The sequence below is a fragment of the Schistocerca nitens genome, chromosome 4 (assembly GCF_023898315.1).
Source record: "Schistocerca nitens isolate TAMUIC-IGC-003100 chromosome 4, iqSchNite1.1, whole genome shotgun sequence".
NCBI lineage: Eukaryota > Metazoa > Arthropoda > Insecta > Orthoptera > Acrididae > Schistocerca > Schistocerca nitens.
The window spans coordinates 252,053,056-252,078,081 of record NC_064617.1 but is presented as its reverse complement, the minus strand read 5'-3'; positions in this window follow the sequence as shown (position 1 = coordinate 252,078,081).

Genomic DNA, 25,026 nt, shown 5'->3' with positions numbered 1-25,026 from the left:
ATGCCTGAAGCAGGACTCGAACCTGCGACCGTAGCAGCAGCGTGATTCCGGACTGAAGCGCCTAGTAATATGAATATTTTTACTAAATATAACGTGGGCTTCCGCGGCCGGTGTCATATTGATTACAATTCTTCTGGGTATTACGTCGCGTCATTGCTAAAAACTAACAACTAAAACCGACGTTTCGGCCGAATTGCAACGGCCTTCCTCAGGGCACAACTGGTTTTGCATGGGGATAGGTGCTTCTATTTATTACAGACTCTCGGTGTCTCACATCACTGTTGTAAAACTTTCTTATTGGCCCTGTAATATTACTGGCTAGTCATGACGTAAGGAAAGATGGAAAGAAAGAGGCTATTCGTGGATGTCCATGTCGTCGATTGGTAGCTGCCCGCCAATCAGCGTTCGGCTTCTGGTCGGCAAGTTTTCCTCCTGGTGTGCGCGGAAGTGTACTGACAATTGCTCTACACCTGTTAATGTAGATACGTCCGTGTCTCGTGTAGCTTCTGCCCGCGACCGCTCGCGGCCCGTTGGACTGGGATGGCCGGCAGCCAGAACGCCGGGAGTTTGTAGCCATCTTCTCTGTTGATGTTGTCAGGCTGTTTAATAATTTCGATCGCCTCCCGTATTTTGCGTTCTCGCATCCACGATTCTTTCGCCAGTACTCGTGCCTCCTAGAACCTGATAGGTTGATTAGGGAACAGCGAATAAAGCCATCAGTCATTATGATCAGTTTTGACATCAAGTCTCTCTTCACCAAAGTTCCTACTCAAAAGACTATGCGCATTCTACAGGATCGGATCCCACCAGATATCTGCGATCTGGTACGCTTATGCCTGTCATCTACGTAATTCACATGGCGGGGAAAATATTACGAACAGTTAGATGGAGTGGCAATGGATTCCCCGCTCTCCCCTGTAGCTGCGGACATCTTCATGGAAGCCTTTGAGCAAACGGCCCTAGCTTCTGCTACGTTACGTCCCAGTTGTTGGCTACGATATGTGGACGACACATTCTTTATCTGGCCTCACGGTGAAACGGAATTGGGAAACTTCCTCCAGCACTTAAATAGCCTGCATAAAAATATGTGTTGACACATGAGACTGAAAACAATGGTTTCTTGCCATTTCTGGATGTGGAAGTATACAGAGCTGCCGAAGGTAAACTGGGTACCTGCAAGCGGAGAGCCACCACCAGCCAGCTCAAAAGTATTTTGTCCTGCATACTTTAACTGCCCGAGCCTACCGGATAAGCGATAAAATAACATCAAAGAAGAATTAAAGAAGCTACAACACACGTTTCGTGCCATCGGCTATGATGACAAAATCATAAGCAAAGTAGCTAAAACTAAAAGGAGCAAAACACGAGAAGAAGGCAAACAAGAGAAGCTTCCACTGGTACACTTACCATATGTAAAAGGCGTCAGTGAACGGCTAGGCAACGTTCTCCGCCGACGAGGTTTCAAACCGATTTTTCGAAGCAATCACAGGATCCACGAAATTATAGGTTCCACCAAGGATGTAGTCAACATTCTTAATACTGCAGGTGTTTACGAACTACGGTGTGAGTGCGGAGCTGCCTACATAGGGAGAAACAGGGCGACCTGTCAGCTTACGAGTAGCAGAACACGAACGCTATGTACGATTACAACAACATAACAAATCGGCGTTAGCGGAACACCACCGTGACTGTGGACAACCTATCAAGTTCCAGGAGGCTCGAGTACTGGCGAAAGAATCGTGGATGCGAGAACGCAAAATACGGGAGGCGATCGAAATTATTAAACAGCCTGACAACATGAGGCGGTGATCCGTGCGGTTTTTACGAAATTCGAATGGTCTCTCATACTGTGGAGGATTTTATGTTTGTTTGAGTGAATTTCAAGATATTTTTATTTTGTTAATTGTGGAAAATCGTAGCTATCGTGGCGAGTATGTGTGTAACATATGGAAGGGCGCATAGAAGTTCGATTTGTAGGATTACCTGTACGATGTAACTTGTACGATGTAACTTGTTATTCATGATATTTCTAAATACATATATTGAAGTAAAATTGTGAGTTTGCTTATAGAGTGAGATGTCTTTTGTTCAGCAATGCATTGTCATTGGCCAAACTAAATGTGAAGTGCGATGAAGCTGTGCTAGAAGTGTTTAAGTATGAATTTGTTGTGTGTGAGTAAAAGATTTGTATTTTTGCTTTCTTATTTTTTATTAATTGCTGTTGAGATTTGTTTTGGACATTGTCATTACATGCTAAACAGAAATTCTGTCTCAAGATTTATTATTATGATCTGAAAGTAAGTATAAGAAGATCTGCACTCAGAGATGGAAAATCTTGGCCACCACATGATCAGGTCCAAGCCAGTTCATTCGACAATTACTGGCTACAAGTCATAGACGCCTTGCTTTTCTTTCAGCTTCACATTCCAGTGTGAAGAGGGCTGCAAACAAGATAACAGGTATTAACATATTTCCGCTAACCCCATTGGGCTTGAAGGATATTAACAATGTTGTTAGGTACAGGAGAACAGAGAAGATGGTATGGTTGCCATTGTGCAGTCAGAAACATTATCCTATGTACCTGTCCATAAATAATAGTAATTAATTCTGTTGTGCTTATTTATTCAGTACTGGGTGCAATTACCGTGTTAATCAGATCTGTTTGCATAATTTATGATCATTCAATTGCACTTACATACTCATTATCAGTGTTTTACATTTGTATATTCAACATTAGTCAAATGTTCTCATATATTCAATATGAAGAATAATTTTCGATTTTAAAACAACACCACTTGAATCTCTATAGCTTGCATGATTTCTTTTCTTTCATTCCTTTCCATATCTACATATCCCACTTCCTACACCAGTTTAATTACAACTCATTATTTTAATCACCTATTTTTCTTTTCATCAATTACTTTCAATGCTTCTACATTGACCAATATCACATTCGTTCCTAGATGACGTGTGTAGAGATATCACAGTTAGTTTTGATATATGTTTCCACTTGTCAGTAATAAAGGACATACAGCTTACATCACTATAGACATTGTATGAGGATTATGAGAGTTTCGCAGGAGAGCTTCTGTAAAGTTTGGAAGGTAGGAGACGAGGTACTGGCAGAAGTAAAGCTGTGAGTACCGGCCGTGAGTCATGCTTCGGTTGCTCAGTTGGTAGAGCACTTGCCCGTGAAAGGCAAAGGTCCCGAGTTCGAGTCTCGGTCGGGCACACAGTTTTAATCTGCCAGGAAGTTTCATATCAGCGTACACCCCGCTGCAGAGTGAAAATCTCATTTGGAACTATATAATAATTTTATATGGTATACAAAGGGAAAAACCAGAGCTCATGACAAGTATCATATAACAGAAAAGACCATGTAAAAATCATTATATACCATTTAATGTCGTCATTTAATTATTCTTTATATTGGTCAGACTGTTGATGCAAGTAAATATCTTAAAGAATACTATAACATAAAAAATTAGAAAGAAAACAATAAAAATTATAATGTAATAGTAACAGTAGTCATAATAATGTTGTGAGTGTTTTAGTTATTGCATATAATATTTTAATGACATGCAAATTTAGTAGATATAATTTAATCAACCTGCATAGTGCTTTGGGATGATGTGATTACAGACATATTTTTATTTGATTCCAGTGTTAAGAAATAAATTTCACATGGTCTACATCTCTATTCATTTTAAATGTAATAATATTATGCATCTTACTTAGACCTGACTTTCTTCTGTGAGTACATCCATAGATAATGCTGGATTTAGATGCAGATGTATGGCTGCACTGATTGCTGTAGTTTCTCAATCGATAACATAAAATGATGTGGACTATTTCCAGTGACCTTAAATCGATGGATGTGGAAAGAGGCACAAACAGGTATAAAAACTGACAGTATGCAAAAAGACACATATGCAGCTATAAAAATTAACAGTGCACTACCTGCAGAAGATAGGGATCCAGTTTTAATTCTTGATGTAGTTACACTTTCCATTCATCAGTATTGCTCAGTTATGTATATATTTCAATTGCAGATGGCAGAGACACTGTCTGTCTAGCAAAGTATTGTGTGCTCATATCACAGACACATTTTATATGTTTTAATCACGATGTAGTAAAAACTCCAAATAGACTATTATAAAAAGAAGAATAGTATGAAATACAGTAGGCATGTTTCAGTACTATCATTTATTGGCTATTTCACTTGAAAAAGCCTGTTAGAAACTCAAAAGCGTAAATAACACAAGAAGGAACATTTTTTAAGAAAAGTGAATAGATATCTGAATTATTTATCAAGATTCACATATCAATTTATTATATCTTGGCAAAATCATATGATGGAAAATGTGATTTTTATCATTGGTCTACTGTTCTGTGTATTAGAACAATGTAATCTAACATAATATAATAATAATAACAAGTATAAGAAAAAAGTAATAATTATGGTGGTGATGATGATAATAATGATAATGATAATAATAACAGTAATATTACTCATATACATCATTTTAATTTAAAAAAATTGTTTTGTGCTCTGTAATCAATGAAAATTAAATTGAAAATATATTTGACAGCTTTTATGTAGTTCTTTATAATAAAGTGAAATTCTTATGTGTATTCTACATGTACTGTAACAAGTAAGATCATCCATTTGGGTTGCTATATTCCCAAATGCAATATTTTGTTTTATGAATAACAAAAACTGTTTTCAGATATTTTTCAGTTGTATACTGGACGAAATTTGTTACTGTTGAGTAAATATTTATGAGATAACCTTTTACATCAAAATTCCTGCTTGGTGGGATAACAGCTTCAGAGAGATTAACATCTGGCTGATCTACAACAACATAAAACTAAAGACACATATTGTCTAGTTTCTGACACATATATTTTCTCAACACTTGTATAAACATGAGATTCTTAATAAATAAATGAATATATTAATTCTATTTCATTGCTTTAAAGCGTTTTACTGATACCAGTTTAAATTATTTAAACACTGTAAGATAATTCAAATCTACTAAGTAAGTCGATATTCTCATCTATAGAAATTATTATTGAAATTCTGAAATGATAGTCGAAATTAACACATGGTTACAAAGTTACAAATAATACTTCAATGAATGTTTGGGATTATAGTCTTATCTTATTAATTTTTACTTTCTCTTTACAGATATTAAATGGTGCTTAAATTAAATTTATATCAATAAGTCCATTCATGCAAATTCTTGCATATAAAACATCCTGTCAATGTTGCCTGAGGACATATAGTTAGCTCATATCATTTAATACTTATGAATGGTTTTTGGACTGGTTAATAAATAGTTTTTCAGAAAATACAAAAGTGTTGTTTCTACAAAAATGGTTTTAAAGGACAAAGTTTGATGAATCATATAATGGAAAAATGTAAATATAATTATTTCATGAGTCATTACAAATGTTGTAATTCTATTTTCTCCTAGATGAATAGTGAGAATGTCCAGTCTAGATGCATAGCATCTTTACAAAGCTGTATGAATTACACTGATATCAGTATGAACTTTGCATTTTCAAATTTAACTGTAGTAGTTTCCAGTGCTAGTATTATAATTTTAAAAGAGATGAATTTAATGGGCATTCCACACTTCAGAATCTGATTATTAATACTGGAGCAATGAAAATTACAATGTATGATTTATTTGGTTTGCAATTGAATATGATTGCTGTCTTATGCTGCAGTTCCTGATTTCATACCAAACTAAGGAAATATGTCATATAGATAAGAAGAAACATTTATTGCACTGCCATGATACTGGTATAAAGTATACATACATGAAATGTGCTTTCAGTCTGTGTCATTCATGTGTGTTGAGTACTGGTCTGCCTCTCACAAACAAAGAGGAAGTAGATACTAGGTTGGTTTAGCTTAGGTCCTTATTTACTTTTATTTTTAGTCTCCTGAAAATCTGGAAAACATAAATATTTCGTTTGAAATACCACAGGAGAGCAAGAGATGTATTCCGCATTGGCGATCTCACAGATATTCCTCATCATTATCTGCTCCACCTGAAATCTCTAAAACCTTTACTCACTACGCAGATTGTTTAGCACAATTGTGTGCCATGTTGTTTGATGAGTGTGGATGATAGGGCCAAGAGTTTAGCAAGTTAAAGTTTATTAATTCGGATATAATCTCTCGACGAATTGTTACTGTGGAAAACGCAGGTTCACACTATTGTTCCAAGCTGCACCTTCAAACGATCTATGTCTCATACTATTTGTACTGTGATAATTAATTAATTTTGGTATGGAGATATACACACCTTGAATACTTAATGTTGGTTACTGGATTTTGTTTTGTGCAATAAAACTATTTGAACATTTACTATATACCATAATGGCGTCTCACAACAATACAATCTCTCTCCTCCTCTCACGCATCCAATCTCTCCATTTCCTTTACAAAGAGTACATAAAACAAAATCTTTGGTTCAGTAAGAAACAGAGATTTGTTCGTAGCGTGAAACATCCATTTCCTGCAGTTGGTATATGCCGTTGACGACAATATCAATTCGTTGCACCCAAATTAGAGTTTTTCATACATTGATACACTATAATGTGCTAAAAGTTATTAATGGAGGGGCTTTGAAATACTATACAGTACCAAACTATTTAACAGCAAGTAAAGAGAAAAAAAGGAATGTACTGACCTCAAGATGTTTTGACTAGAAAATATGCATTTTTTACTCAATGAACAATGTTTTAGAATGAATGTTAATAAAGTTTTACTGATTTTTACATCTTTTATGAGTACAAGGGAATAAATATAAAAATAATTGGCATATTTAAAAAGCATATGACTAGATATGCTTTGAAGCAGTCTACTATAAAATTTGATTACCAGTTTTTTGTCACATATAGAAATCTCAGTTTTTTTTATAAAAGATAATTTCATCCTAAATGCCTTACGTGTACTTCAAACTGTATGAAGCATGAATACCTCAATAGGTGGCATGTTGTCTCTTCTCATATGCAAGTCACAAATATGGTTTTGTTCCATAAAACACATATTTCATGTAAAATTTTTCAAGTGATTAATGATTGAGTTGGGAGGTTCATTTATCTTTTGTGCATTTAAACCCTTAGTATTTTTTTAAAAATAGAATTCTGTAAAATTCAGAATTTACGATGTTTTCAGTGAAAATAGTTATATCTGAAAATAATTTACATACAGTTTATAGTTTCAAGTAAAATGCCAATCTTCTGCAGTAAATTCAAAATTGACTCAATTTATTGACTTCATACAATTTCAACTCATATAACAGAGAAACTGTTTTTGTGATATATATAATTCTTAATAAACTATATTATCAACTTTAAATGATATAGGTGTGATTCTTACTCAACATAGGCTAATAACTTTTTAGATTAGTGTAAACTGTATACCATCCATTTAAACAGACAGTTTTTAAGATTTATATTTATAGTAGTGAATACCTAACACTGAATTATCAAAAACGCCAGTACTGTATTTATACACACATTAGGAATATTTCCATTACTATCAGCTATTATACTATTATTGTTACTATTATTTTTTAGAGGCTAGAAGATACAGAAGAGATTCAGAGACACCAGAAGGTTTCAGAGAGGTTATATAATGGTAAGACAGATATTTTGGAACCGCATTTTATACTACCGTACATAACATTTTCAGAGGCGCTTGTAAAGCCTCACGTCAGTGTATTGGTTACAAACTATATGTCAAAGTTCAAGAAGTTCCAAAAAGGTAATGGATTAAGGAAATAGGATCTGGACGCGATGAAGGAAGCAGCTGTTGTTTAGAGTTTCAAAGGGCGTTTTCGCCAACAATTGAGTAAAATGGGGGAAAGGACTACTGTAAAATATCTATGGATATTGCACTGCCCAATCACATTAATGTGACCATATGTCAAAAGTTTGAATAACTATCTCTTGCAGCGCGGGACGTGGAGGAAGAGAGGCAGTGCGGTTATGTAAGGTACCGACAGGGATGTGTTACCAGTTTACTCCATTGCCATGGCCAGCTACACTAGGTTTCTGGGTTGAGCGACTATGGCTAAAAAGGCCGACCGAGGCGGTCCCACAGATTATCGATTAGGTTCAAACCCGTGGAATTTCCTGGCCGGGGGCAGTACAGTAGCTCATCTTGACGCTCTTTGAACCACGCACGTATACTGCGAGATGTGTAACATGCTGCATTGTCCTGCTTGTAGATGCCATCGTGTCTAGGACAGAAAAACTTTGGGGTAGACATGGTCCCCAAGGAGAGATGAAACCTGTGTTGATCCACTGTATCCCAGAGTGACGAGATCACACAGAAAATGTTACGGATACATTTCTCAGACCATAATGCTTCCTTCTGGTTGCAAGCTGTTTTCTTTCGGATGTTTTACGAGTGCGTCAACAGCTATCTGTCCGATGTAGCATAAAACGTGATTCATCTGTAAAGGCTACCTGTCGCCACTCTGTCTAGTTGGGGTAGTGGTGTGCAAATTCCAGCCTCCGCCGCCGATAAACAGTAGTCAGCGGGAATGTGGAGGTCCATAAGAAGCAACGTTCGCTGAAAGCTCATTGAGGAGACATTGTTGGTAGCCTCTTGTTTAATCTCGGCTGTCAGCTGCTCAACAGCTGCACATCTAATCACCCGTACACATCTCCACGGCAAACGGTTTACCTCTGTCACCTATGACCCATGGTGTACTACAATTGCTTTGGCACTGGTTTTAGATTGCGCCATTTTGTCATGCTCGGTATATTTTAACCACAGCGTCACGCAAACGAATTACAGACAGACGTTTCGGGAATGCTTCCATCCTTGGCCAGAGAGCCAATGATCATGTCCCTTTGGAAGACAGATAAATCGCTCCGTTTCCACATTACAACTACTGTACTATTTTCTGCGTCCACCCGACGCGCTTCATATACCCTCCACAAAATACACAGCTACATGCCATCTGTGATTAGTTATTGCACGCTGTCGTCGAACATAGGTGGTGGTCACATTAATGTGGCTGGACTGTGTAATATTAATGTACGAGTTTGTGGGGCTTGCACTTTCAGTAGTATATGGACTCGCGTTGTGTGCCTTTGGTATTTGTCCTTAATTGGAGCACTATATTGGCTATTATAATTTGAGTCACAATGAATACTGATTTATACCATATCACTTAAATGCAAGTTCCTACTTTTATATATCGTTACCGTGGTCGCAGTCTCGGCTCTGCATAACAAATTGTGATGTGTACATTGCATGCACAGGTGTATGGATCTACATTTTCTTGCAGCGCAACAGGTAAGTTCGTCGCTGTACGTGTCTACGAGATCCAGAAAGAAGAGAGGAAAGACTACGTCTGTCGCGCATAATCACAGGCCTAATAAGAGAGATTTTCTCTTTGAGATCATGATTCTGCCGGTGAAGTCATGTTAAAATCAAATCTTTTTTAAATGAGTTCCGTACTTTGTCATAATGCTGAGCTCAAGTCAGATTAAGGTCTAAACTACATACGGTTAAATGATTTTCCTGTGAGAGTTCTAGTAATTTAAAACAATTGAGGACAGTAACTTAACAGGTACTGTCCCAAATTAAAGGTGGAGCAAGTTGCTTTTGCTGGTTTAAGTTTAAAACACGAACATAGCACAGTACAAATAATAATCATAATATGTTTACTGTAACAGTACTTTCTGTATCGAAATTGCAAGTGGATAGTAAACATGGAAGTTTATTGCAGAAGGCTTGAGATGTGCTATATACATCTAAAAATAAGATTGCCTGAATAGAGATAGTGAGGTCAAATTTGATTTCTTCAGATCAAAGGCATGAAAAAGCAGATAGGTTATATAATGTCACTGACATTCAGCAAGGTATCATAAGATTGAAGCAGACATTAAGACTTAAAGATAATATTTGTTGAAGATAGTAACTACTGTGATGCAAACTAAACTGCATTCATAGTGGGAGAAAAATAAAATTCTACAAATTACAGTCCAGCTTCTCTGGAATAGGATGAAATTTACAGTTTTAGAGCACGCTGAAGTTCTCCATTTGTGTTTGGTCTCAAGTTTCTTTTTACAATATTCTATTGTACGCAAAGTATAAAAAGTCATTTCCTGTATAGCACCCAAAAGATAGCAAAAATTTTATTGGCTATCACCTGTTGTGCATAAACGCAAGTCTAATATAAGAGATTTCCAGTTTAAGATCATGATACTCCAAGGAAATCACTTTAAAACCAAACCTTTCTTTTTAATGAGTTCCGTACGTTCTCATAACGCTGAGTTCAGGTCAGATTAAGTTCTAAACTACAGCCGCTTAAATGATTTTCCTGTGAGAGTCCAATTATTTTCAAACAATTCAGGGCAGTAACTTACAGTTATCGTTCCAAATTAAAGGAGGATAATTTACTTTGGCGTTGTGGAAAACTCAGGGCTTTAAGTGTCTCTAATAACATATATATTTATTTTCTCATACGATTTAATTCTTTGTGTGCCTATGAACATGTGAATTATGTTCAGAGGTTCCAGTGACAGAGCCTAGTAAATGAAAGACATAGGTATTTGCTACAGTTCTGTATAGTCATACACTTTTAATCTATGTGACAGATAATTTCTAGGCTCTTTCGGCTGTAAAGTGAAAATTTCTTTGTAGATTTTACGATTTTAAATTGCTTTATTAATTAATAAATCTTTTACAAATCTTTTCCTATGATCTGTCCACAACATCACTATGTTCTGCATGGGTTTGTTCAGAAGCAACTAAACCGATTACTTACGTGAACCGTGTGTTCAGTAACTTACTATCAAGATAGTTAGCAGTTTTCCTGAAAATGTCGAGAGAGGAGTTCTAATGTTGTTCACACTTGCCTTCCTAACGGAACATTGGAACAACGGTGTACCAAGGGAAAGCTTCTGAGGTGAACAATAACAGCTGTGAGGACAGGGATCCTACTCAAATCAAGCTGTACTGACCATTGTGTACAGCATATACGTATACAGCGTATACAATTGCAGTAGCAGATGAAGTGCTTCCTGAAAATGACTGTAATACTAATACACATGACGTTTAATTATAACTAATTTGCCTTCCATAGATGATGTTTCATTGATGAACCTGTATAGACAGTTTACAATGTAGTAAGTAAAACAACAAACAAATAAGGGAAGTTCGTACTTTTTGTCACGACAGATATCTCAGGTGCGTTAAGGAAAATAAAGCGGTTTTCAATTTCCATCAGTTGCGAGGCGTTGCGTATACGTAAATGCATCAGTTTCTGGTCGGAAGATTACTGGAAATATCGATGACTACTATGGAGATTTGTGGCTGGCATATTACAGTCATATATAGAAAGGATATCCTATGGATTTCATTTATGGGTTGTTATTTCGGGATGTGGCTTTAGAGGAAGTGTTGAACACATACTATTCCACTGTGGAGACAGAGGAAATCGTGGCGTCTGCTGATAATGTGTTCATGGTTGTATCACCTCTAGCCAAGAACGAAACCGTTAAGCCTCCTGGTGGCGTGTCGGACATGTGGCGCATTATGAAAACTATATATGTGGAGTAGCGACGAATGAGATGTCGTTCTTGCGAACATACGGGAAGAAAACAGCGAAATCCACTGACATAAGTGACTTCGACAAAAGATAGATTATGACCGGAACATGGGAACAAGCATCTCGGAAACTGTGAAGCTGATCGGCTTCTGGGGTGCTATGTCGTTCCAATCTTTGGAAAGTGGTTGAGGAACTACGGAACCATGAATAGGGTATAATGTATTGGACCTCTACGCCTCATTACAGAACATGGAGGTCGGAGTCTTGACTGCTTTATGAAGTAGGGTAGGCTGTGATCTATGGTAGTTCTCATGGCAGAACAGTGGTGACGCAGGAAGAAATGTTTCGCAGCACTGTTCAGCGTACATTTGAAAGGGTACAGTACTGCCCGACATTGAAAATAGGTACAACATACTTCATTATTTTTGTCAGAACAACACATTTTTTTTTGTAAAGTAACTCAATTTCAATTAATACAGCGAAGCCGGATACCAGTGTGGGAAATTTATTTATTTAATTGATCACATGTGCACTCCCACAAAGTAAATCCCTACATCCAGTTTGGTGAGATCTGTGAAATGGATAAATGTATGGTCGTCTGCTAACCGCAGATAGTGAATGTGAATATATGATCATCTTTGAGACGATCCTTTGGCCACCTTTGGTGGGACCAAAGAGATGAAATTTACCTGAGCTTTGAGCGCCTGAAATGTGGCTGACCAATACGGTAGCAAGGTGCTCCCCCACTTCAGCAGAGGTGCTACAGGACCTGAAGAACGGCCATGTTTCAGCACTCTGCCGCTGGATCTTGTGCTGTTAAGACCTGTCTTAGTTGTGCTCCGTAAAGACAAAAGAGTGGAGACATGGTATGCATGTGGAATATTTAAGAGTAGTTTGAAATAATAATTTCTCTATTTCAGGAACTTTTGTGGGGAGAATTAAATGTCAGGCAGGTAATATTAATGGGATCGTAGTAATCTTCGGAAGTGACCAACGGTCACAATGAAACCACGTGTAGCAATAAGTTGAAATACTTCCGTGTGCTTAAGTTAAGCTGAATTACTAGCATGTGTACAATAAGTTGAAATATTTAAGAAATAGCGTGTGTACCATAAGTTGAAATATTTAAGAAATGGCGTGTGCAGGACTTGAAATTAGAGACGAGTACTTCCACGTGGTGAGTACTGTGTGAGTCTCAATCTGTGTATGAGACAAAGGATAAAGAGAAGTACTCGTCCATGGTATCAGTTGAGGACTCGCGTGTGGGATGAATATGTTCTTAATATTACTTTGCGTGATATGATTCCGTGTGACACTAGATTCAAACTCTGAGAGAGAAGCAAGGTGAGTCAGTCGTCTATCCAGCAACGCCACTTGGCTTGCATTGCACAGGAAGACGTACATATATCTCCAGAGTTCATAGTAGGAAAGTAGAATTACAAAGTGGGGCAGTGTCGTGTGGAACTGTGATAAATACTAATTGAAGTGGGAAAGCTGAATGTGATAGTGTTGTGACTATTTATTGTATTGTATTCCATGTTGTAGTGTGGTGTATGTCATGTAATTTGGGTATGTGTGGTTTGCATGGGAGAGTAGCAAGGTAGTTTCAAAAGATTAGTGGGTTATGCTTGTTCCTTCTGTACCGCTCGATCTGGAGGAATGTTTCGTGATGATGATTGTGAGAGTCGAAGTGTGAGATATAATAAAAGATCCACCACCCTATCCAGAAAGTGCACTGTAGTGTTAAATAATTACGAGACCATAAGATAGAGAATCACCAATGTAAAGCCATGCCCACTGGGCGGAATTTCTCACGTGTTATTGTTGTAGGTTATAGAATTTGTGTGTTTAGGTTATAGAATTTATCGGAATAAATAAGATAGTGAAAAAAAAAACGATTGGTGGTCTTTTCCTTCGAATTGTATGTTGTCATGATGTCCCGAATTTATAATGTGTGCGCCATTCATATTCAGTGCGGTGGCCACGTGTTGATAAAAGCCGTTAAATAAAAGACAAAAAGAAAATGTGGTATTGCCAGTGCGTAGTGAACAGTCAGAGTTCTGTAAATCACTGATAGTCAGATGTGCGTTTCCGTTGCGTATTATTCATACAGGAGGATAATTTGTAACTTAATTGTGAGTACGAGAGTTCATGTTACTCGATAAATAAGAATGAATCCACTCGCTTGGCAGACCACTCATCTTGCAGGCCTGACTGCTTGATGCCACAGTATGAGCAAGTCATGTGGGTGCCTCTCATAATTTCGACCCTGCCAGGATAGTTTTCCAGGAATCTGCTGTTAGGGTTTGCTGTTAAGATTTTTTTTTTATGGAATGTATTGTGATAGCGCTAAGAAGTAAATTTTTTTTTGCAATTTCTTTCTGGATTGGTGAGGATCTTTTATTTTTTTTATGTAATCGCTTGCTACGTCTTCTGAGGTTGGAACATCGTTGTACAATTTTTTTGTGTAATGTCCGTAGTAACTAGGTCGCAGTCGAAAAGTGTAGTCACCATGGAGAATAGTGATTCTGGCGTGAATGTAGCAGTGCGACAGGAAGTAGCTGTCGACCATGGGTTAATGAGCGAGAACGGCAAACACTCGGAAGGGGCTGAATTGTTCAGCGGACCGCGGCTAGGTGATCCTTTATGTGGCGGGCTTTGTCCACAAACTGGGGCTTTTTCCGACGACGCGGGCGAGCCGGGACTAGGTCAGGTATGCAGTGAAAGTGAAGTTACCATTGGCGAAGCTACGGTTTCTCAGGCGAACGAGGTGAGCGCACCGAAAGTAGCAAATGACAATGTGCTACTGCAGTTTTTACGGAGGATGGATAGAGATAATAAGTCAAGATTGGAAGTGATGGATAGAGATAATAATCAAAGATTGGAAGCGATGAATAGAGGTAATAAGGAGAGAGATAGATTAAGGAAATATTGGAAGCGATGGATAAAGATAATAAGGAAAGATTGGAAGCGATGGATAAAGATAGTAAGGCATGTATGGAGGCATTGGATGAGGGAAATAAAGAGGCAATGAGGAAGCTACACACAGTTATCAATGAGCGTCTGCCCGTACTTAATAATCGGTTAGATGAGGGGGAGAAGAATCTGGGTGTGTTGAAGCAAGTATGTGACACCGTGAAAGAAAAAGCCAATAATTTGGAGGTACGAATATTTGCAATAGAGACTGATACTACAGAATGTAGGGACGTGTTGCCGGATGAGCGAATCAAAGAGGTAGTGGTCAGAATGAATACGATTAGTGCATATGTAGAAAAGATCAGTATAAGAGGCGAGACAGGCTCTGACAGTACGCAGCGAGAGGTTTATGCCAACCAGGGGGAGATACAATCACTATTACAGCTTAAAGAGGCGCAATTAGAAATAAGTAGGAAACATAGGGAAGAACTAGCACAGTTGCAATTAGCATGCAGTAGCGAAGGTGACACACCACCAGGTAGATTGCAGAGGGAGAGTGAGATAAATTCAAAAAACGAAAATAGGCAGAAAGAGGAAGACGAACTCAGAGAGTTAGAAGAACGGTTGTGTCGGATAAAACAGGTGGCAAACCCAACTGGGTATAGTCCAAGGCTGTCTCAATTTCACGATTCATTACCTTCATCATGGGGACCGCTCCTCAAAATGAAGTTTGTGTGTAACCATTTGAGGGACGAGGCTAGAGCGAAAATGCAGGAAGTTATTAAAGACTGTAGTAGCTAAAAGATATTTTGTGACAAGTTTTTAAATGAATTCTGGTCAAAAAGTACGCAGGACCAGGTTAAGCAAAGCATATTGATGATGCCAAATTGTAACGAAGGTGGTATAAGAGATCCAGTGTCGTGCTATCAGGAAATGCTGAGACGAAACAGATATTTGGATGTGCCATACGAAACTGGGGAGATCATTAGGATCTGTATAGCGAAGTTGCCATTGAAATTGCGCAGATATATAGCGATAGCAGGCAGAGGCGTAGACGATTCTGCGTCATTTCAGCACTTGTTACAAGGATTGGGTAATGAGAGCAATATCGTGAACGGAGACACGACTCATAGGTCAGACAGAGTCGAGGATAGGAACGGCAGAAACTATCAGAATGACAGGAGAGCATGGAATCCCGGCATTTCTTTCTTGTCGTAATAGATTGATGGATAGGAGAAACTAATCCAACATATCAGCCTTCAGCATCTTGCCTTAAAACACATGCAGCTGGTACTGAAAATTGTCTATGTAGCAGACATACTCTACTGATATGTAGGAATGCAAATACCATACTTCTGATCAGAGAATAAAACACCAGTAATGGAATCTGTTAGGCTGGTCTCTCAGAGCAATATTTGCAAATTTTTATTGGAAACAGTAAAGTAAAAGGACTGTTTCCTCAAAAAAACCAGTTGCTAAAAATGTTAGGTAATAATGCCAATGAGTCCAGTTTAATTAGTGCGGTTTGACTATTGCAGGTACTTAACACGTAATGTAAAAAGTCAACATTGTGATCTGTATGGAATAGGGTACGTTTATACTGCTGTTACAGATAATATCAGCAATGTGATCGAAGTTTTTAGATTAGCTGCTATCTGATATATAGTATGTCATTGTCGTGGTGACAGTTATAATGAGGTGCTGCGTATGGTTGTTCGGAATCTGGTGTTAGTGAAAGACGCCTCTGACACCTAAGTTTCTAACACTTGGGCTGCCCATTTCTTCCAGCTTGTACATTCTCTGCACACATTTAATTTTCATGTAAGCACAGATTCCTAACTAGCAAATTCTTTGCGGTGTATAGTGGACCATTCAGAGTGAGGCGGATTGTCCATGAAAATGCTGTACTGATTGAGACGATCAAGGGAAAATAATCTCGAGGGCTTCATCACATTTCTAACATCAAATTATGGAAAAGTTAAGGATAGATCGAAAGTAGGCAATTTATGGTAGATAGTCAGTGTATTTATTTGTGGTGTGTAATGTTGTGCAGGGTCAAATCGAACATAAGAATTTTCAGGCGGGATGTCAGGAAGTATGACGGAATAGACTGGTCGAATGAGTCATGAACAGGTGTCGACAGAGTGGTGTATGTACGTGTTTTTTGTCATATGAATGAGGATCAAGCAGAAACGACGTGATTATTAATGAGTGGATAAAGATGATAGATAGAGAGAGAAGCGACGTGATAAATAGTAGTGGATAAAGGTGATATTTAAGGAGAGAAGCGACTTGAAGCAGTGTGGTTAATAAAGAGAGATTCGACGTGATGAAACAGTGGTAAATAAAGGTGAGTAGAACTAATAATGTGGAGATGTCTTAGAGGTATGTTACAGAGAGGCCTGTGTATGCTGCAATCGACATTGATGCGAATGGCGAAGGAAGACCAGGAAATGATGGATAATCGACGGACGGAGAGCCTAAATATGAATGAAGAGATGAGGACAACTGCACAACGTGAAAGGACATAAAGGGAGTATGAGATCCAGATGGTGAACGTTGTGGAATACTGACGTAAAATGTAATATAAGTGTAAATCTAATTCTTACCTTAACATTTTCTATATGAAAAAAAAAATAATTTTTGTTGTTGTTGTTTTTGAAGCCTGGTACCAGTATAACTAATCAAATCGGTGCCAAGAATGTGTACAGTTATTTTTCAGGATGAATAATTTGTGTATTTTTTGTTCTTAGATGAAATGTCGCAATTCTAAGGTGATATTTAGCAGGATGAATAATCGGTAAAGTGAATGCAGAGGTAAGCCGATGGAGAGAGGTGCCAGAGTGAAAGGACGAATTCGGAGACTGGAAAGCTATCTCCGAAACAGTTTTATGTGTTATGTGATTGAGTATAAGGGAGCAAAGGTATGGTATGTTGTCGTGAGTGTGGTGGTATTAAGGTTAGCTGACTTCTAGACCTATTCTGTTAGTTTATTAATGGGTTGAATGAGAAGGAAAATGTGATGTCTGGTGAGTGGGAGTTGTAGAGTAGTGTGATCAATGCGCACACTCCTGTAAAGGGGATGCTACTGATCCATAACTAAAACATTATTGTGTTTTAGTGTTTGATTTGGATGAACCTCGATGGCAGGTCTGGATCTGACATGTGGATGGTACGTACGTGTCCTAGAAATGTTGTTACATGTAATTAAATGTAAAATATATAAAGTGATTCTAATTTCAGTCTGTCACAAGCACAAAGGTGCATTGTATGTAGTAGATTTAGAGTCATCAGTTTCTAAAATGTTTATGGTGTTAGGATGTTAAAGTAGTTTACTATTTAATAACATGTGGTGGGTAATTGTGAGCTGTATAGATTATTTCTTATGTTTTTGTTAGAACACTTTCAAGGGATATTAATTTCAGTCTGTCACAAGCACAAAGATTCACTGTATATTGTAGTTTTAGAATAAACAGTTACTAATATTTTCACTGTGATACGATGTTAGAGTAGTCTACTACTTGATATTGTAATTATGAGCTGTATAGATTGTTTCTTATTCCTTTTTTTTTTACACTTTCATGTTTTGTATGAGGGACGACAGGTACAATCAATAGCACAAGTGTGGGCTGTATATAGAAGAGGGATAAATGTTGATGTTGTATGTGTAGAAAACTAGGGTGTATGATTTTATGCTTTTAGAACAAAGATTCTTTTATTACCAATGTATCTAATAGATCATACATGTAATCAATGAGCATTTAAATACTGTAAGAATATCCTTTTGTCTGTAATGTTGCGAGATGCACGGAAGGGTCTGACTGATTGGATGTCGTAGTGCAGAGCTGCTCATGCAGAACGCGCCCGTACCTGTATAAGAAGGCAGGAGGCTGAGCTGACGTCGCCATGGGAGAGGCGACAGAACCGCGGCACTCCCCACTCCACTGCCGGTCGGGGTACACTCCACGCGCCCGCTACAGCAGGTCAACAGCCTGGGGCGACACGCACGTACCACTGGCCATTCATAAGTTCCGCGACCCTTACGACTGGGGAAACTATCCCGCGGGTGGTTTCTTCTGCTCAACGGCTCGCGCGGCAGCACCACGGCAGAATGAACCACACGGGGAAGAGTCCGGCGGGCATTTGTTACCAGCAACTATTAACTACTACTGGACTGTGGAGCCGTGAAGCAAGATGACTGCTCGTATGTCTCTATAAGGTGGAAAGTGAAGGACTGGTGTTTCCATGTTGTGAGTGGTGGAAAAGATTTTGTCTTTAGCAGACAGGACGATTGTTTTGTTTTGTCTTGACCACTGAAAGGTGGGATCCATAAACTTTTGGCAGTGACTTGTTAAGTGTGCTTTGTGAATTGCATGTGGGACGCTTGGTATACTTAAAGAGGACAGTTGTCGTTTGGTGACTAATTATTGTATGAACGCAAGAAACTAAAGTGGGGCATTGACATTTGCATTTGTAGTAGGAGACATATCTTTAATTACACCATGAACTGAAAGGACAGAAGCGTGGGTAATAGTAGTTGTAGGGCCATTTTTGGACGACCAGATTCGTGTGGATGGTACTCTGAGAGTGACTATGACATTTGTGTTTAATGTGAGATACAGTTTACTGTTCAGTGCGTGTTCAAAATGCCGATTTGAGTGACTTAAAGACTTTCGTCCGGGTAACCATGGGAGAGCTTTGACACCGAGACAGTGTTTCTGGGGAACCTGTCAGCAACATTTTGCCCCTAAGAAAATCACAGAATGAAATGATTCCGTGTGACTCACAAGATAGGGAATAATGTATTTGTACTTGTAATTTTGTAATTTTTTTTTATATGTTTCATTCCTGAAGGGACAGCAAGTGTAATTGTATTTCATTAACATTTGTGTTTAGAATAGTTAGTGTTTTTTTTTTTTTGTTTGTTCTGGGCTACCAGTTCACGTATCATGTTTATTAGAAAATTTGGTACAATGATGCTTTAATTATTAGCCAGTGGCGTAATACTAACGTAGCGGCTCTTGTTGCATAGGTCAGTAAGGTTGTCACAGGGGACAAGAGTTTGCATTGCACAAGAAATATCGGAATTAGTTGATGCATTTTGATGTCGTGGACAGTAATGATCTTGTTGGTGTGTTGACTGAAGCCACTTATTTTCATTATCACAGTGGTGATATTTCACATTAAAGTTTTAGAGTGATTGAAATTCTCCGTGACAGTTGGGCTACTCAGCTGACATCGAATGATTAACTCACATTCGGAGTCACAGAGTTCTCCTGAGACGACCCATGCTGCAATTACTGATTGTCTTTGGACAACATAATACACTGACAGTCCACCCTCGTAACTTGTCTTGATCAATTCCATATTACATAAGGATGTCTGGTTACTGTTGACTAGATAGTGCACTTTTGTAGCAGATGTACTATTCAGTCTAACGCTCTTAGCAGTGTCTCTCTGAAAGCGTTCGGTGTCTGATAAGTGTCCGGACACTTGCGACCCCGGATATTTGCGATTGTACCTGCTCCAAAGGATTGGGTACACTTCTCCTCTCCCTCCCCCCTCTCCCCATCACCCGGGCCTCTGGAATTCCCCTGTACGTTTTTAAGAGTCCAAAGACAGTGTAAAGTGTGATGGGAATAAGTCTTTAATAGTTGTAAAAATTAAAGATTGTTTCAGTCCTCACAACAGTACTCTTACATAGTTTAATGACTAAATAGCTGGTCGCAGCTCGGTTCACTAGCATTTATCAGTAAGCAGTGCCTTTGGCTTAACGAAGCCAGTATTATCCATCAATAAAATGACTCTGCTGTCATGTGTAATTTCTTTCAACTATAATTTTCTAATTTGTGAGCATATTGCCGCTCGGGGTAGCTGTGCGGTCTTGGGCGCCTTGTCACGGTTCGCGCGGCTCCCCCGTTGGAGGTTCGAGTCCTCACTCGGGAATGGGTGTGTGAGTGTGTTGTCTGTAACGTAAGTTAGTTTAAGTTAGATTAAGTAGTGTGTATGCCTAGGGACCGATGACCTCAGCAGTTTGGTGCCATAGGAACGTACAACAAATTTCAAATTTCAATTTGTGAGCATATTTTCTTTCTGTGTTTTGAACGTTGTCCCGTGACACATTATTAATGAATTTTTGCCGCAAGGGATATCGGATTTCAGTGAGTAAATTAACATGAAGTATGTCGTTCTACATTTCAACTATTGATGCACCCATTCATTTTTATCCTTACTGTTTTTGGGCTATTAGCTATAGTAATTAAAATAGCCACAAGTGCAGAGTTCAGAATAATTAACGAAAACTGCAATTTTTTTACATCGTTTCTTTCCTGTTCCTCTAATGACATTTGGTTGTTTCTGTAGGAATCAATAAATTTGGCAGACGGAGAGAGTATCGGGTTATATTTACGCACGGAAGAACTAGTTACCTGTTGACATAGGCAATAATATTGCCATGGTTACCCAAAAGTTTTAAATGTTTTGACTTCCATATATTGAGAAAAAGCTTTGTATTTCGGTACAGTGGTACGGTAGTTGGAAATCTGTTGTTATTAGATGTAACTACTATATCTAAAATCCATGTATGTAGTGGGGCACCATCCATAACTATGTGAATATACTCATGTCGCGATGTGATTTCAAGAAGAAAAGACGTCGAAGAATGGGACCCCTTTACGCACAGGCTGTGTCGGGTAAGATGCGGAGACGGCAGCTTGGAAGAGGACGCGACGAGAATGAGGAAGGGCCCCTGTTGGCACTGCTCAAACTTCCTGGCGAAGGCATTATCGCAAATGTCCGGCAAACCCTGCCGAACGCGTATGTCCGTGAACACATCTGTCTGGCATTCATTTGGTGTGATGCCAACATGGTAAGGACTTCAAGGTATCGGGAAGTATTCTATAACTGCTCGCACTAGCGTTTTCTATGTGGTTTTCTTTACTGATGCAATTCAATGTATCAGTACCCTTACAACAAATCTAAGTCTTTCTCCATCTGTCCTATTACTAATTTCATGTGTTCGTATTATTTAATTAGTTTCTTAGCCATATCCTTTGATATTTAAACGACGTGAAGGACTTCAGGAGCTTAACACTGATCTTGGAGGATTATTACATAGATTATTTCATTTTCTTGATGGCATTGTCTTGCATTTATCAACACTACAGAAAAAGCTGCGCTCAGTACACTAAGTGCATATACTACCGCTGTCCATTTCCGTAACCATACTTTTCTGTAGACAAAACGCACAGTCCACGAACAGCCTGATAGCACACTAGTACTGTGCTCACCCCCTCGGTAGATTCTCACTGAAAAAGAAAAATCCACAGTGATAAAATGCTAGGGTGTAGAAATGAAGTAATGTTAATAGCCTGCTTTTGTGGTTTACAAACTCCTTTTTCCGTTTTTTCTTTTTTTCGTTCGTATTAATAGTTTTCAAAATCCTACAGTGATAAAATGCTAAGGTGTAGAAATGAAGTAATGTTAATAGCCTGCTTTTGTGGTTTACAAACTCCTTTTTCCGTTTTTTCTTTTTTTCGTTCGTATTAATAGTTTTCAAAATCCTACAGTGATAAAATGCTGAGGTGTAGAAATGAAGTAATGTTAATAGCCTGCTTTTGTGGTTTACAAACTCCTTTTTCCGTTTTTTCTTTTTTTCACTCGTATTAATAGTTTTCAAAATCCTACAGTGATAAAATGCTAAGGTGTAGAAATGAAGTAATGTTAATAGCCTGCTTTTGTGGTTTACAAACTCCTTTTTCCGTTTTTTCTTTTCTTCGCTCGTATTAATAGTTTTCAAAATCCTACAGTGATAAAATGCTAAGGTGTAGAAATGAAGTATTGCTAATAGCCTGCTTTTGTGGTTTACAAACTCCTTTTTCCGTTTTTTCTTTTTTTCGTTCGTATTAATAGTTTTCAAAATCCTACAGTGATAAAATACTAAGGTGTAGAAATGAAGTAATGTTAATAGCCTGCTTTTGTGGTTTACAAACTCCTTTTTCCGTTTTTTTCTTTTTTTCGTTCGTATTAATAGTTTTCAAAATCCTACAGTGATAAAATACTAAGGTGTAGAAATGAAGTAATGTTAATAGCCTGCTTTTGTGGTTTACAAACTCCTTCTTCCGTTTTTTCTTTTTTTCGTTCGTATTAATAGTTTTCAAAATCCTACAGTGATAAAATACTAAGGTGTAGAAATGAAGTAATGTTAATAGCCTGCTTTTGTGGTTTACAAACTCCTTTTTCCGTTTTTTCTTTTCTTTCGTTCGTATTAATAGTTTTCAAAATCCTACAGTGATAAAATACTAAGGTGTAGAAATGAAGTAATGTTAATAGCCTGCTTTTGTGGTTTACAAACTCCTTTCTCCGCTTTTTCTTTTTTTCGTTCGTATTAATAGTTTTCAAAATCCTACAGTGATAAAATACTAAGGTGTAGAAATGAAGTAATGTTAATAGCCTGCTTTTGTGGTTTACAAACTGCTTTTTCCGTTTTTTCTTTTTTTCGTTCGTATTAATAGTTTTCAAAATCTGCAATAACCTTATGGCACATACATGAATTTATCAAACTGTAATGCGTACAGTCGTGTCTAATCAAGACATGAATTTCATTGTTTCCGCCATAAACACTCCGTTACCCACTTCTCAATCCTCCACTTCAAAAACGTAGCAGCACAATTTATCACGTGACGTTTCGCGTAAAAACAGTACCACAAGGCACACATTACATCGATTTCCGAATAACTACAGCTCTACATGTCTATTTTTACCAGGGCCAGCTTATTATTCGTCGATATTTCACAGCCCCATTTTACCGTGAACAGCATCACTAATTACATAATGACATTTTATGCACTTCATCCCTCGTTTTAATCTGTTTCTTCTTTCACATTACTGAAAATAGACTTACAGTACTTAATAAATACGTTGGGCTTATTTTCCGTACATCGTAAACAATAAAACATAAAAAATTACGTAACAAATAACATTATAATATAACAATACCTAAAGATATGTACGTCACATGAATGATGTGAAGTACTACTTATACAGCAGCTGTGCGAATGTATTTACGTCACTCCAAAAACCATGCCCAGTGAATTTACTTTTTCCTTCGTATGTGTGTGAAAAAAGACCAAAGAAAGCCTCATTGCCTCTCGGCCCTCATTAAATGTGATTAGCTGCTGCCCATTACATACTGTCCCAGTGCGTTCGCAGTTTTGGGGTCGATGCGTGACTGGTTCTCACAGAAAGCGACGAGTGCGGTGCGCGGCAAATTAGTCACTCCTCTTGAATAGAGGGCAGCTGCTGGTCGCTTGCAGACCAATCTGCATGTCAGATTAAAAAGGAGAAAGGTGCGGATTTAAAACAATTTGTATTGGGGAACACTCCTTGCGCGTTGACTCTCTTATTACTCTGCTAAATGTTGTGGCAGCAGATTAAAATCTCAAACTCAGCTTACAAATGTTCCACACGCAAGCCTCTCCAGTGCCGTAATCTGTTGATCTCACGTGAAGCAACTTACATGTTTTATTATTAATTGCAGATTGTAATTTCTGTTTAGTTGATAGCTAATGTTTCGAGTCTACGTGCTAGCCTTGTAATATTTCACAAAAGTAAGGGCAGAACGAAAGACCACAAACCTGCTTTCACAGTCTGAACGATACGGTTTCGTTAATCATTTGAATCCGGGAATGGCTATATAATTAAGTGAAGTTACAAATGGGGCCCACAGACTCTGAGATTTGTTTCTGGTTTCTCTGTTGCCTTTTTAAAATATGAGTAGGCCCTAATTCAGACACACAGGCATAAATGAAGTTAAAGCTCCATTGTCAAATGTTTGAGAGGAGTGTAACCAAGCCACCCTAGAAATTACTCATTGGATTTTTGTCCGTATATTTATGGCCAAACTAAGAGTGTAAAATGGACAAATGGGGTCTAAAGTTTACGAGTATGACGTCTACTTTTGAAAAAAAGTAAATACTCGCTTTCAGATAGCCAGGGTAATAAGGAAAAACGTAATTAGTGACGTGAGGGAAAATCTTAGTTCGAATTCTCATAGCCAAACGAAGAGCGGGAAATGACAAATTGGGTATCACACATACCAGCCTTAGGTCTATTTTAGCAAAAAAATGTTTGAAAAATTAGAAAATATTTTTAAAAAACAAATTAGGATATGTGCGAGCCGGCTCGCTAACCGAGGGTTCCGTACAAACTTAATTATGTTTGTAGATAGCTCATCCATACCGGAAATTAAGAAGTTTGACGATTTTGGCCTGTTATCGGTAACCAAAATGACAAGACATCAAAACATATGACATAAATGGCCGCATCGTTTCACTGCATTGACGTAGAAGCTTAATTTTTTTACACTGCCAGTCCACGATAGACCTTAGTAAGCGATATAAATTTCAATTCGAACGCCTGTTTAGAGAAGAATCGGTCTTAACAGACTGGCAGACAGAAAGAGGATAAAGAAAGACAAAAAAGATTTTTTCGCATGATATAATTACAAGTTAACAATTTT